This window comes from Perognathus longimembris, chromosome 7, assembly GCF_023159225.1.
Source record: "Perognathus longimembris pacificus isolate PPM17 chromosome 7, ASM2315922v1, whole genome shotgun sequence".
Lineage (NCBI taxonomy): Eukaryota > Metazoa > Chordata > Mammalia > Rodentia > Heteromyidae > Perognathus > Perognathus longimembris.
This window is the reverse complement of record NC_063167.1, coordinates 30,888,781-30,902,276: the sequence shown is the minus strand read 5'-3', so window position 1 is coordinate 30,902,276 and position 13,496 is coordinate 30,888,781. Positions and strand designations below refer to the sequence as shown.

The 13,496-nt window shown below is 45.5% G+C and overlaps 1 protein-coding gene across 7 annotated transcripts in view; it reads left to right on the top strand.

Moving 5' to 3' along the window:
* The first annotated feature begins 3,279 nt into the window (after positions 1 to 3,279).
* Mknk1 (MAPK interacting serine/threonine kinase 1) overlaps positions 3,280 to 13,496 on the top strand; it is a 37,974-nt gene continuing 27,757 nt past the window's right edge. Inside the window, exons 1-3 of one of the 7 annotated variants that reach the window (XM_048351229.1) lie at positions 3,311 to 3,350; positions 8,308 to 8,384; positions 10,703 to 10,867. The gene's annotated coding sequence lies outside the window, so the exon portion shown is untranslated. Of the gene's footprint in view, positions 3,351 to 8,307; positions 8,385 to 9,795; positions 9,966 to 9,985; positions 10,868 to 13,496 lie in introns of those variants that run through there. The other 6 variants (XM_048351230.1, XM_048351226.1, XM_048351228.1 and 3 more) reach the window with 6 other exon arrangements.

The window sequence follows — 13,496 nt, the reverse complement described above, 5'->3', positions numbered from 1 at the left end:
GAGCGTTGGTGGCTCAGGCCTGTAATCCTAGCTACTCAGGAGGTTGAGATCTGAGGTTTGCGGTTTGAAGCCAGTCTGGGCAAGAAAGTCCCCATGAGACTCTTATCACCAATTAACCACTCAAAAACTGGAAGTGGAGCTATGGCTTAGCTCCAAGTGTTAGAGCACAAGCCTTGAGCAAAAGAGCTGAGGGATAGTGGTCCACAGTTTAAGTCCCAAAACAAAAACAAAACAAAATAGCCCAACCCTAATTACAGAAGAGGAAGCCATTCTTAGATTTTGTTGCTAGCTGAAACCTGAAAAGGGGAAAGATGTTAGGACATAGGGCTCACTTCAGAGCTTAGTCTTCATGAGACACCTGAAACTCTTGACTCAGATCTTCTTGTCATTCCACTGCCTCTAGCCCACAAACGACACAAATAGAAAGTAAAAGCAATCTGGTACTTGGGGGCTGGGGATATGGCCTAGTGGCAAGAGAGCTTGCCTCGTATACATGAAGCCTTGGGTTCGATTCCCCAGCACCACATATACAGAAAATGGCCAGAAAGTGGCGCTGTGGCTCAAGTGGCAGAGTGCTAGCCTTGAGCAAAAGGAAGCCAGGGACAGTGCTCAGGCCCTGAGTCCAAGGCAAAGGACTGGCAAAAACAAACAAACAAACAAAAAAAAAGAATCAGCAAAGGCACATTTGGAGATCTCTTCTATCTGCAAAGGAGCTAGCCTGGCTTTGTGCAGGGGCTCCCTTGGGAGATGGAAGCTTGAGCTCCAGTCTCAGCCCCTGCCCCCAAAGTTCCATGGCAAGTCCATTCCCTATCTAGACCTTGAATGACCATCTATTTCATAAGCAGAAGTAGGAATGAAGGACTAATTGATCTCTGAGCTTCTTTATTATTCAGTATCAATAATAATAACAGTTAATGCTCACTGTGTCTCCGGTACAGTTGTTAAGTGGTTGCCATGTAATAGCTTGTGAAATCAAGTTTGTTTTTAGCCAGGATCCTTTTTCTACCCGATTCCATTCCTTTCTTTCAGCACTTGAATGTCTGGAATGACTCTCATTCTGCTGCTCCTTTTTCTTGCTCACTATGAAGCTCAGCATTGTAAAAGGCCACTCACTGCTGTCATTACACAACTCATATTGTTGGAAAGTTAAAGCTTTGGGATCATGGTCATTTTGAAATACACCATGGAAGTGAGATTTCGTGTGTGTGTGTGTGTGTGTGTGTGTGTGTGTGTGTGTGTGTGTGTGTGGCCAACATTTGCCCCATACACAAGAATGTCTTAAACACATTAGAAAGCTGACATACATGCACAAAAATTGCTTTGAGAGAAAGAGAAGAGAGAATCGGGGCCTCAACAATGAGTGCAAAGAGCCCCTTCCCCACCCAGGGCAAAACCTATCAAGAGAGACAAGGCCCTGGAAGTACAGCCGCCCCTCACTATTGAACCTCGATATAGCCAGGGACAACTATGTAATGCTGTAACTTTGCAGATTTCCACCTATCCTGGGGCTCTCTGGAATGTATTTCCCACAATAGGTGAGGGATCAATTATTGTACAGTGGCAGCTGGGAAGCCAGATTGTGCTTTGTTTTCCTATTGGCTCAAGATCCTTAGTGATCTTTGGAGCAAGAGACACGGGGGAAAAGCCATCCTTCCTACCCAGGGGCAGTGCATTTCTCTGCTGAATAAAGGATGTCTGACTACCTTGGGCTTCCATGACTGATGCACCCTCTTGGAGGTTCCCTGCTACCACTCAGTACAAGGAGCTATGTATGGACTGTGTAGTGAGATAAGCCATAAGCATGTCTGGAATTTTACCTGCTTTGTAGCAGTTCTTCTCCCCCTGAGCACCCCAAAGTCTTCCTCCAGTGTTAACTAACCTTGCTTTCCATGTGTGAGTGAATAAGCAGCTTTGGAGAATCTGGATTAGAACACAAGCCTGAATGGCTCAGGACCTGCTGGCTGTTGAGATATTTGGAGATGAGACCTGCAAGACCTGTGTGCAATTGAAGCTTTGTGGGCCTAGGAGGTAGCAGGTGGTCATAGGTAGGGACATACAGACTTCAGGTTGGACTCAAGAATTCTAGAAAGGGTGGAACAAAGAAGCTTGTTGGAGAAACTCCTGCCTGGCTTTTATCAAGGTTGGGAAATCTAGCAAAGTCCTAAACTATCCCTAATGTTCCCACACCTCCTACCATCTCATATAGGTGAGAAGACAGCCCAGAAGGGGAATGGAAATAAACCTCTGTTAGGGGGGTTATGGGAACTGTACACAGCTCTCTAGTTAGCCATGTTCACAGGCCTTGACAACAATCATGAGTCAGGCATGAGAGGGATGTTTGCTTCCATGTCAAAAAGAAGGAAACACACCCAGCCATCAGAATCTGAATTAAAGCCAAGTCAGTATTTGTCCTTCCCTCTAGTGACACCTGCAGCCTAAGGAAGTAGGACCTGCAGGCTATTTAATCATTGTTTTTCCTCCAAGAAATGAGCTTCTTAAAGTTTGATTTTTCCCCCCTTGTTTTTTTATTGAACCAACTCAGTGCCTCCAAAAATTTAAAGAAAACTTACAGAACTGGGTATGGTGGTGAATGCCTGTAATCCGAGCACCTGGGAGGCCAAGTCAGGATGATTCTGAGTTTGAAGCCAGTTTGAGTTACCATAGTGAGATACTTGTCAGGAAGGAAGGAGGGGGAAAGAGAGGGATTGAGGGATGGGAGGGAATTTAAAACAGAATTATCCTCCATTTTATTTTATTACTTTTATTTTATTTTGTCCTGTTCTGGGGCTTGAACTCAGGGCCTGGGTGCTGTCCCTGAGCCTCTTTGGGCTCAAGGCTAGCGCCCTACCATTCTGAGTCACAGCGCCACTTCCAGCTTTTTCGGAGTAGTTTATTGGAGGTAAGAGTCTCACAGACTTTCCTGCCCAGACTGGCTTCGAACCGCGATCCTAATATCTCAGCCCTCCTGAGTAGCTACGATGACAGGCGTGAGCCACCGGCTCTTAGCTATTCTCCATTTTAGAAGAACAGAGTAGCACTTAACACGTCCTTACTAGCCTGCAGAAGCGCTTAGTAAATAATACACCTGCGAGTCTCCAGCTCTACTTAGGAAAAGTGGGTGGGCGGTAGGCCCCGCCCCCTAGCCAGCAATCCCCGCCCCCTCCTGCTACGCCTGCGCAGCTCGCTCAGCCGGTCCTCCACGTGTGGTTCCAGGGCGCAGGCGCGGCCCCGCCCCCGCCCGCCTCTATCCTCTCGGGCCCGCCCCCTGCCTTGGCACTGCCTCTTCCGCGTTCACGGCGTCGAGACCTGCCGGTGGGGGTGCGCGCGGCCGCTCCCGGTGGTCAGCCCAGGTAAAGCCAGACAGCAAGGTGTCTTCCCCCGCCCCTCCGCCGCCCCCGGCCCGAGAAACAGGGGGCGGGGGTGGGTCGTGAGCCCGGGAGGAGGTAGTTAGGGGCCTTCAGAGCGACTGCAGGTCACGACCCGATTCTACGGCGGAGGGACAGCCGAAGGGGACGGGTTCCTAGGACTGTCCTCAGGGTTTTGCCTGTGACCTGTTGGGCCTCCGTCTGTGCCAAGACCCAGGGCGCAAGGAGAGGCCTTTCTGGGTCTCCCCCTGTGCCTAGGGTCGGGGCATGGGCTCTGACGGGCCAACACCGGGTTGGTGCCCGTGGTCGGTGCTCAGCCTGTGCCAGGTTTGAGCCTCAGACCTGCCCATGGAATAGTGCAAGGCTATGGCAGAGCTCAAGGCTCAGACAGCCCAGTGTCGTGGACAGTGTTTTGTATAAGTGGTTTATGAAATGTGTTGTGAAAAAGTAGGCGTAATGAAAGTTCCTGCCAGATTGCCGCTACCGTCCAGTGGGGGAGAGTTAGGAGTGTCTGTGCTGTTTCACTCCTTAGAGAGCCTCAGGCTGTCTGTGGAAGATCCCTGACGCCAGAGCAGACCATGTAGTTGGAAATGTTTGACTCTGGGGTCAGACAGCCCCGGGCTCGCATTTCACCTCTGCTGTGTGCCCTCTTGCAAGTGATTTCCCCTCTGTCTGTAGAACCAGATATGATAGGGACATTGTGAAGGCAGAATAGGGTTATAGTAAGTCACTGGGATTAGCACCTATGGTGTAATGGTACGCGATTGCTGTGGCTTCTATGAACTAGGACAGTCCAGTTTGGGGCACTTTTGAGATATCATGGGGAAAAGAGTATGAGACCTGGCCTTGACATTTCTGTGAGACTTACAGATGCAACTGATCTTGCAGGATGGTGGAGAAAACTAAAGCTATTGACTGTTGCCCATCTGTCAAGCACCAGCTGAGTGGTTGGTACATAGAATATCACTGGATCCTCAGTCATTGGCCAGCTGCTTGTAGCCTACCATCCTTAGCATGGGCCATTCTACAGGGGGCCAGGCTAGGAGTGCTATGAAGATGAGATCCAGGGTTGGGTTTTTATATGGAATTGAGCCAAGGAGGGAGTTGGATGCCCTTCCCCCTACTGCTTCCACCTCAGCCTTTTCTCTTTCTGTAATCCAGAGAGTTGACGAGGGTCTTGACTTTGTCTGGTGATCCTCTTTCTCTAGAGCTTTAGCAGATTTTGACAGTTGGAGGGTCTGGCAACTCAGATTTCATGAGTGCAAACCATGGAGGAGCAAAGCTGTGTGGACAGAAGCTGGTAGACTGCAGTATGTGCTTAGCTAGGATTGCACGGTCTCCTGTTATGTGGTCCCATAGTAATTCAATAATATTGTTCCTTTGGCATCCTCTTCATGGGTGCCCAAATGATCTTCTTGAGACTCTTCTGATAGTGTTAGATCTCTGCTTAGAAGCCTATGCAGACTTCACTGCCTGCTGTATATTTTGGTCTTCAGCCTCATCAGCAAATCCTTTCCTAATCTATCCCCCACCTTTTTTCTTCCCTCATTTCCTTTTGTTTCCCCAAGCCTCAACCCTTGTCCCAGTCAAAATAAACTAGTCTCTGTTCCTCAGACACTCCCAGCATGTTTCTGTTCCAGCTTTTGCTTATATTTAGTATTTATCTGTGTCTGTGTGTATGTGTGTCTGTGTGTGTGTGTGTGTGTGTGTGTGTGTGTCTGCATGTCTGCATGTCTGTCTGTCAGTCTACTGGGGCTTGAATTCAGAGCCATATGCTCTTACTCTATCACTTAAACTATCCCTGCACTTCCAACTCTTTGCTCATTAATTGGAGATTAAAGTATCTCAGATTTGTCTGCCTGGGCTGGCTCTGAACCTCGATCCTCAGATCTCAGCGTTCTAAGTAGCAAGGATTATAGGCTTAAGCCACTAGTGCCTAGCTTCCTCATCTTTTATGAGGCCTCTTTGGCTTCTCATCCTCCTGGTAAGATGCTTACTGGATCAGTTACTCCTCTTCCTCTCTGTAGCAGAGACCAAACCCCTAATAGAGCGCTCATCATGGTCTGCCTTAGGTATGTCACCCCATGTGGACTGACTACATTAGTAGCAAGGGACTGAGTCTTTTTTATTCCTCTTGCTTATGTCACATAGCTACACAGTAGTCCTCTGCAATGTTTGTGGTTAAATGAGTCAATGACTTTTTTTATTTACTTGTTTTGTTTTATGAGCTGTCAGGTCTTAAAAGGGGACTTGGTGTTTCTTCTCTTTGTAGCTGAGGAAGGCTCTCATTTAGACTGCTAATAACCTAATGACATACATCCAAGTATAGGAATTTTACCCAAGCCAATATTTGTCATTGCTGCTGTCATTTTCAGGCCCTGTCTTCCCTTGGTTGTGAGTTTTGTTGGGAGGGAAGTTGCACTCTGTCCAGGTATCTACACAGATTATGTTATACTTCATGCAAGAGAAAGCTCACAGGTGGCTGACTAATCAGTTACACCGTCCTTGGCCTTGGCCAACAGTAGTCCCTCCCATTTGGATCAGCAGCTAAAAATTCAAATTTTTTCCTTGCCAATAGCTCCAACACATGGAAGAGGAAGTTCTTTATCAATAGAAAAATATACTCTGTTGAAGGCAGAAGGAGCTCGTTTCCCATCTAGTTCTCCTACCTTCATTTGACAGATGGGGAACAACCCAGAGGAGGGAAAGGACTTGATAGAGATTATATGAGGAATCAGAGTAGAGATAGCTCTGGGAGTCCTAATTCTGATTGTTGTTGTTGTTATTTTATTTTACTTTGGTTTCCCCAGTTTACTACCTTTGGGTTTTTAAGATATAATTTTATTTAAATGTTTTGAAGTGGAGTCTTTCTATGTTGTTCAGTCTGGCCTCCAAATGCTGAGCTTAAGCAGTCTTCTTATCTAAGCCTCCCAAGCAGCTGAGACTACAGATGCACACCTCTATGTCCAGTTGTATATTGCTAATATAATATCTAACATTTAGTGAATGCTTGTGTGTGCCACACACTGTTTTAAGTACTTAAAACTATTTTACAGACTCAGAAACTAGGTCAAATAGAGATCATTAAAATCTCTTTTCAGATCTCACAGATCCAATTTTTTTAGTATGGCTTTAATGCCATCATCTCCTACTCAGTGGAGTGGAACCATTCTCCAAAGAGCTTGCTCCCAGACCCTCTGTCATTGAGAGCCATCCTGCATGCTGGAGAGACATCCCAAGAGGAGTCTAGAGCATGTGGGAATAATGGACAAAAGGAATGAAGCAGGTCTGCATGGAGTATTGGTAGATCTTAGTTTAGGAATATGAGTATACGTCCTAACGTGCCTTCTGGGCTAGAGCTAGAGTTTAGTGGCAGAGTACTTACCTAGCATGCACCACCACAAAAATTGCCTATTTATTGTCAGGCAGCAAATACATAGTTTTAGAAAAAACTCAGTCCTGGATCTCTCCATCAAAATTCCCAGTCTAAGGTAGAAAGATTCAATTCAATAAGCACATTATTGAGCTTGTGCTGTGTACAGGCCTCTGTTACTGAGAAATACACACAGAGGACAGCAACACATTTCCTGCCCTCCTGTAAGTAATTGTCTTCTTCCAAGCCTTCTCCCTCCAGTGTCGTTGGGAAGACAGATAAGTACATAAATAACGGAAATCAGACGGACTCTGGTAAATGTAGGAAGGAATGTAAACAAAGTGGGAGTTTGGGAGAAGGAGAAATCAATCCCAGCCTGACCAGAGAACTCCTGATGGTGGGGAATTTATGCTGGGCCTTTGGAGGGAGCTCATTCCTGGGAGAAGTAGCAGTTTGAGCCCTGGTCTAGAGGCAGAAATGCAGGGTGCATGCGTGCACGTGCGCGTGCGTGCGTGCGTGTGTGTGTGTGTGTGTGTGTGTGTGTGCGCGCTGCTGGAGGGAAGAAGAGTTTGTAGGAAGGAAAATAAGCTGAAATGCCAGATTGTGGAAAAGAACACTAGCATTTATCAGATGTATACTTTGTGATTTGCAATAGACACACTATGATTTGCTTAATCCTAACAGTCTCTGTAATATACAAATTATATAACCTCTATTTGTGTGTGTGTGTGTGTGTGTGTGTGTGTGTGTGTGTGTGTGTGTGTGTGTGTATGTTGGGGCTTGAACTCAGGGCTGGGCATTGTCCTTTAGCTTTTTCACTCAAAGCAGATGCTCTGCCACTTGAACCACACTCAACTTCCAGTTTTGTTTTGGGGCTTGAACTTGGGGACTAGGCACTGCCCCTGAGTTGTTGTTTTTGTTTGTTTGTTTTGTTTTGCTCAAGGGCAGCATTCTACCACTTGAGCCACAACTCTGATTTTTTGGTGTTTAATTGGACATAAGAGTCTCACAGACTTTCCTACTGGGCTGGCTTCGAACTTTGATTCTTAAATCCCAACCTCTTAAGTAGCTAGGAGGCCCTCAGACTCAACTTCCTTCCCTGGAACAGGGTTTTGGTTCACTTCTGAGGTTGCCTGTCATGTGTTGCTTTACTTTTTCTGGTTTGTATAGTCTAAAGGAGTGACAGAGAACATGCAGTTGGAGTCAGACAGCAGCTTCTCCCTCTCTAGAGAGACAGTAGGTAGGGTATAAGCTCTTAGACTCTCTAGGTTAGAGTCCTGCCACTGTCCTTCTTTTAGCTAACTGGTTGCCTCATCTCAGTTCCATCATTTCTAAAATGGGTATATGAATATTACCTACTTCATGAAGTTGTTAGGAAACTGAGTTAACATATTAAACAGCACAGCGCCTGGCATGTAGTAGGTGTTGGATGGTAGCTTTAATAGCAGCAGTATTAGCAATGACATGAATGCCCCATTTGGCACAATTTTCATAGAAAGTATATTCATTAGAGCCATTTTTCCACTGTCTTACTCTGACCTTGTTGTCTTTTCTCATACCATGCCCCAGCAGGAAACTTGAAAATGCTAGATTACTTCATCACAAGATTGCAAAGCATGACACCGCAGAAAAAAGGTCTACAAAAAGTCAGTGGCTTGATAGATAAATCTGACTTGTGTCTTCCCTGACCTCCCTCCACAGTGAACAGGCCTGTGCAGTGTATCTGTTTCCTTCCGTGCAGCCTTTAGCAGAAGTGCTAAACAAGACCCCTCCAGTTCATTTGCCCAAAAAACAACAGTGCAGTATCTCTGGAGAAGTGCCTGGTTTGGCTCTTCTTTCTCTTCAGCTTAAATCCTGCCAGCCTTCACTTAAGCCAGTTCTTATTGTTCCATTTTCCATGAATATGGAGAAGTTCCCTCTGATTATAAAGGGAGGATGAGATCAAGATTTTCTCATGAGAACCTTTTCTGTACTTAAAGCCGGAATCCATTTAGGCCTCATCTTCTCTTCTCGAGGCAAAACAGCCTGGGCTGCTTTCACTTCACCCAAAACCTATTTTCCATTTCTTGGATCACATTGGCTATGCTTCTTTTCTTTCTCTTCGGTTTTTCTCCTTCCTGGCAGGGACCCAGACTTCTCAGTCTGCTAATAAGAGTCCACTAAAACATTTTAAGGGGCGAATAACTTCAGAGGTTTCATTCGTTTATTAGCATTTATTAAGCATCTGCCCTGGGTCATACCTGCTGGGTATGGGGGAGACAGAGCTGACTCAGACGTGAGTCTCCACCCTACCCCTAGTTCAGTGGAAGGAGAAGTAACATAAAACATAAGGAGAAATGGAACTCAATCATGTATTAATGTGGGAGGCTGGTAATTGTTTAGGGCAATCAGCTAGAAGCAACCACTGGCTTCTAGCTTCTGGAAGGAAAGGATAAGCATAGTGTAGGAGGGGAGGCCCACCCTGGTGACTACACAGGAGCTCCGCTATTCTATTCACCAGTGGCACTTGGCCCTGGTGACTACATAGGACCTCTGCTATTCTACTCAGTGGCGCTTGTTGAAAGTTTTAGCACAAAGCAGTGACAGGTTCAGGACTGACTTTTTGGACCAAGGCTGGAAACACCATAAGCTTTTTTCTTTTTCTCTGCTCCACTGATGTTTTCTGTCTTGAAACTAATATGATGGATCCCTTGTTCATATGCTTGGGTTATTTTGTTTGTTTGCTTGTTTGTTTCCTCTAAATATTCTAGAGCAAGTCTTGTATTTGAGCACTAGAAAAAAAATTCCATCTCCTTGCCACAGGAAATTCATGAAGACTTGAGAGAAAAGCAAATGCCTAGCCAAGCCTAGCTTATATATAAGATGTTGAAATATCTAGACTGAAAAGATATGTCCTGCCTCTGAGGAAATCATAGCCTGATGAGAGAGCCACATAGGCAAGTGTGAATGCATTATGCATTACATATGCAATGCTGTTATAATGAAGTGCTGAATGAAGTAGAAAAATCAAGAGTGCTTTTGAAATTTACAGGACTATGTTAGGTAATTTGCCATGGGTCTTGAAGGATGAGCTGGAGTTATTTTTCAAGAAGCTGTATACCAACTAAGGGAAAGCCTGACAGTGTGAAGATTTGAAGCTTATGTAGATAGAGGAGAAAGACACACTGGAAATAGGTGACTTGTCAGATGAGGTAATCAGAGAAGAAATTAAGAGGAAGAAAGCAGGGGTAGGAGTTAGGGACAAGTCCAGTTGCAGACATGTGGTTTGAGCTAATGTTGAAACACATCCAGCTTTCAGTTAGAATTCTTTCTTAGAAACTCTGGCACAAAGGCCCAGAATTCAGATTCAAGCATTTTCAGGGCTTTTCCCCTGGGAAGAAGGGCAAGTGCCTATTTATTCCATAGAGAAGTTGCCAAAGCAACGTGCCACTTTGACACATGATAGCTAAGAGCCACAGGATTAAAAATAGCAGTGGGCTAACAGAAAATGAAATCATCACCTTGGAAGCTAGCAGTATTTATGCATTTGGCACAAAACTGTGCATCTGTGCCACTTACTGCTCTTAGGATCGACTTTATCCTTGTGGCACTGTTTGTTCTTTCTTGTAAGACTTGTACCTGGCCACTAGGAGACAGAGCCAAAGCTCATTGTCTCTAGAGTGGTCAGCAGAGAGATGTCAGTGGACAGAGGGGCTCATACCTGTCATCTTAGCCTAGTTAAGATCCCACAGTGAAAACAGAATGTGAACATTTTTATGCTGACTCTTGTTAAATCTTTCAATGCTTAATATTTTCAGTTACTCCCCCGTGTAATTTTAAAAGGTGGGGCATCTGTGGCTCTTGCATGCATATCTACTTCCTGGTGTAACTTGGAGTTGGAGACACTTGGGTTGATTGCTGTTTTCTCTGGCCCTCTTAGACAAGTCAGCATTTTGATAGCTTTCCTCCTTCTGCTTGAGGATAGCCATGCCAGATAAGATGAAGCAGAGGCAGATGGAGAACTGAAAGACATCAGCTCCACAGAGGCCAGTGAAACACTCCAGGTGGTTGGAGGACACCAATGTTTGGATTCCTTGTTGATTTGAAATTCACAGAGAATCACTACCCAGAAGCTGGAAATAACCTACCGGTAAGACTGAGTCTGTTGTTTGGTTCTCTTACCTTACTTCAAATTCAAATGATGTGATATTTCCAAAGGAAAAGGTGGGTCTGAGGTCATCTAGTCAGTTGGTGGTTTTCAGCATTTGGTTGGGCAGCTGGGCTTAGCTGCACAGCCTGGCTCAGCTGTCTCAGTAACTGCCTGAAACAGGTACTAGTAAGCAGGAACACATTTCCTCCAGAATAAAAGGGCAGTGTTGTAAGGAAAACCATGTAGCAAGGCATAGTTATTTACTCTTAACTACACAAGTTAAAACAACTACATTATGGGGCTGGGGATATAGCCTAGTGGCAAGAGTGCCTGCCTCGGATACACGAGGCCCTAGGTTCGATTCCCCAGCACCACATATACAGAAAACGGCCAGAAGCGGCGCTGTGGCTCAAGTGGCAGAGTGCTAGCCTTGAGCGGGAAGAAGCCAGGGACAGTGCTCAGGCCCTGAGTCCAAGGCCCAGGACTGGCCAAAAAAAAAAAAAAACAACTACATTATAACAAAACAAAATCAAATACGACAAGTATAAAAAATAAAATTCTGCCAGGTGCTGGTGGCTCACATCTGTAATCCTAGGTACTTGGGAGGCTGAGATCTGAGGATCCCAGGCCAGGCAGGAAAGTCCGTGAGACTCATCTCCAATCCAGAGGTGGAGCTGTGGCTTAAAGTGTTAGAGTAGTAGCCATGAGCACAAAAGGTCAGGAACAGTGTCTAAGCCCCGAGTTCAAACCTACAACTGAAAAAAAAAAAAAAAGAGTAAAATTCTTGTGTCTATACAATCTCATTTTCCCCAAGGAACCATCATAAGTAATTTGGGATGTATTCTGTTTGGGGTGTTTTTGTTTTTGCTTGTGTGTGACACACGTAATGTTCTACTCTAACCTAGGTTTCATCCTGTCTGGCACATTATAAATCATGCCTCATTTGTACATTTGGGCCACCTGAGGGTTGTGTGAGATGATTTTAACCTGACCCTGGAGTTTTTAGTCCTTGGCTGTTGTGTGTCATCCTTCTTCACCTGAAATGTCCCAGTGGCATTGTTGCCTTCTCTTCTACTCTCCATCCCCAGAGCAGCTCTTCTTCCCAAATTCTTCCCTTTTCTGATGGCACTACTCTTCTCATAGTATCTTACTTTGGTTAAAAGCATACAATCATATACCTGTGTTGAGACCCCACTGTGCCTGGCTCCATACTAGGCCACAGAATGCAGCGGAATTAGATACTGTCCCCTCCTTCATGGAGTGTCATAGCCTTTGATTCCTCCACCATCTCCACATCTGCCTCTGTGGTTTCCTCTTTCAGCCATGATGGGACCTGGTAGGTGTGTGGTCTGCGACTGAACAATTCCCAGTTCCTTGGTTGTTGTTTTGGTTTGGTTTTTTGTCAGTAGGGGCTTGAACTCTGGGCCTGAGCACTGTCCTTGAGCAATTCAGCTCAAGGGTAGTGCTCTACCACTTTGAGCCACTTTAAATTTTCTGTGGTTACTTGAAGGTAAGAGTCTCATGGACTTTACTGCCCAGCTTGGCTTTGAACCGAGATCCTCAGATCTCAGCCTTCTGAGTAGCTAGAATTACAGGCATGAGCCACCGGAGTCCTGCCAGTTCCTTGATTTTCTCTCACTTGTCAGTCCACCGTTTTCTTGGGACCTTCAGAGCTGGTGTATGCCTGAGGAGGCAACTGAGTCCAGTGGATTTGCCTTTTGGACTGCTCTCTCTACTCTTCCTTCTCTAGAAAGCCCTAGTGAATGAAGAAAAATTTTAATGCAGACCAGTTGTGGCCTTCAAAGAGATCCAAAGTCAGTGATGGAGAGTGGGAGCTGTTTTCACATATGAGTTAGTCACACATCACATGCAACAGCCTATGAGTTCTATACAGACTCTGTCAAAGTATGGAATGCTAGTGGCTTGGAAGACAGCATATCTGTCTCATCTTCTTTTATAGAGAAATGAAGTTACCTGCCAGGGAGAGAAGTGGTCAGTACCTGTGGTCTGCACCCTCATTCCTCCAGAACTCCGTAGCTCCTCCCATGGCCCTGTGAGTTCTCTGTGAGTTCACCTGTTCAGGTGGCAGGCTAAGGCTTGGATCTGTATCCTGAACACCTGGTACTCTTCCACTGCTGGTTAATAGATTTCACAAGGAAGTGAAAACATGTGTTCCTATTTTTAATGGAAAGTAAGATAACCATATGCCTAGGAATGGAAACATTGATTATTATTGATGATTATGAGATAGCTTTCCATCTGTCGTTGCTCCCTCCACATATTTCCTGCTCCAGCCAACTTGAGTGGCAGGCAGTGGCTCTAAGCAGTCAGGCCCCCTCTTCTGCAGGCCTCCATCCTGGCAGTGCCACTCAGCCTTCAGGCGCCAGCTTAGCTGGAAGATTCTCACTGGAGTAGGTACCCAGTAGATTGGGGGAACTTGTTAAATGAGTGAGTTAGTGCTGCTTTCATAGCTACTTTTTTTTTTTTTGACAGTACTGGGAAGTTGATCTTGGATGCTTATACTTGCTAGGTAGGGTTCTTACCACAGATCCACATCTCCACCCCTGATTTTATTTTTTTAATTGTTATTATAAAGGTGATGTACAGAGGGGTTACAGTTACATAAGTC